We start from the raw sequence: 2,018 nt of genomic DNA on the forward strand, positions 1-2,018 counted from the left end.
CCAACAAGCTAGGTGAAGAAAGGTTTTGACACACACTTATCTCTCAGAACTGAGCATGTGGAGAGACGTTCGTTCAACTAGCACAAAGGGAACGGGTTGCAGGGAAACTTTTACTCAGGATTCTCAGTGTGTTTCCTAGTGCCGGTTTGAAGTTCCTGCAGTTTTCACTGTAAAACCGAGTTGGGGCTAGTACCTCCCCATATATATGTATGGAGCGGTGTTTGCAACTGTATAGAAAATTTGTGTTCCCAACAAGCTAGGTGAAGGACGGCTTTCACACACACATCTCTCTCGGAACTGAGCATGTGGAGAGACGTTCGTTCATCAAGCACAAAGGGAATGGGTTGCAGAAGAAACTTTTACTCAAGTTTCTCAGTGTGTTTCCTAGTGCCCGTTTGAAGTTCCTGTAGTTTTCACTGTAAATTCCAGTTGGAGCTAGTTCTGCCCCATATATATGTATGGAGAGTAGTTTGCAACTGTATAGAAACTTTGTGTTCCCAAAAAGCTAGGTGAAGGGCGGCTTTCACACACACATATCTCTCAGAACTGAGCATGTGGAGAGACGTTCGTTCATCTAGCACAAAGGGAATGGGTTGCAGGAAAAACTTTTACTCAAGTTTCTCAGTGTGTTTCCTAGTGCCGGTTTGAAGTTCCTGCAGTTTTCACTGTAAAACCAAGGTGGAGCTTGTACCTCCCCATATATATGTATGGAGAGTAGTTTGCAACTGTATAGAAACTTTGTGTTCCCAACAAGCTAGGTGAAGGACGGCTTTCACACACACTTAACTCTCAGAACTGAGCATGTGGAGAGACGTTCGTTCATCTAGCACAAAGGGAATGGGTTGCAGGAAAAACTTTTACTCAAGTTTCTCAGTGTGTTCCCTAGTGCCGGTTTGAAGTTCCTGTAGTTTTCACTGTAAAATCGAGTTGGAGCTAGTACTGCCCCATATATATGTATGGAGAGGTGTTTGCAACTGTATAGAAACTTTGTGTTCCCAACAAGCTAGGTGAAGGACGGCTTTGACACACACTTATCTCTCAGAACTGAGCATGTGGAGAGACGTTCGTTCAACTAGCACAAAGGGAACGGGTTGCAGGAGAAACTTTTACTCAGGTTTCTCAGTGTGTTTCCTAGTGCCGGTTTGAAGTTCCTGCAGTTTTCACTGTAAAACCGTGTTGGAGCTAGTACCTCACCTTATATATGTATGGAGAGGTGTTTGCAACTGTATAGAAACTTTGTGTTCCCAACAAGCTAGGTGAAGCACGGCTTTCACACACACATCTCTCTCAGAACTGAGCATGTGGAGAGACGTTCGTTCATCTAGCACAAAGGGAACGGGTTGCAGGAGAAACTTTTACTCAGGTTTCTCAATGTGTTTCCTAGTGCCGGTTTGAATTTACTGCAGTTTTAACTGTAAAACCGATTTGGAACTTGTACCTCCCCTTATATATGTACAGAGATGTGTTTGCAACTATATAGAAACTTTGTGTTCCCAACAAGCTAGGTGAAGGACGGCTTTCACACACACTTATCTCTCAGAACTGAGCATGTGGAAAGACGTTCGTTCATCTAGCACAAAGGGAACGGTTTGAAGGAGAATCTATTACTCAGGTTTCTCAATGTGTTTCCTAGTGCCGGTTTGAAGTTCCTGCAGTTTTCACTGTAAAATCGAGTTGGAGCTAGTACTGCCCCATATATATGTATGGAGAGTAGTTTGCAACTGTATAGAAACTTTGTGTTCCCAAAAAGCTAGGTGAAGGACGGCTTTCACACACACTTAACTCTCAGAACTGAGCATGTGGAGAGACGTTCGTTCATCTAGCACAAAGGGAATGGGTTGCAGGAAAAACTTTTACTCAAGTTTCTCAGTGTGTTTCCTAGTGCCGGTTTGAAGTTCCTGCAGTTTTCACTGTAAAACCAAGGTGGAGCTTGTACCTCCCCATATATATGTATGGAGAGTAGTTTGCAACTGTATAGAAACTTTGTGTTCCCAACAAGCTAGGTGAAGGACGGCTTT

This window comes from Camelus bactrianus, chromosome X (genome assembly GCF_048773025.1).
Source record: "Camelus bactrianus isolate YW-2024 breed Bactrian camel chromosome X, ASM4877302v1, whole genome shotgun sequence".
NCBI lineage: Eukaryota > Metazoa > Chordata > Mammalia > Artiodactyla > Camelidae > Camelus > Camelus bactrianus.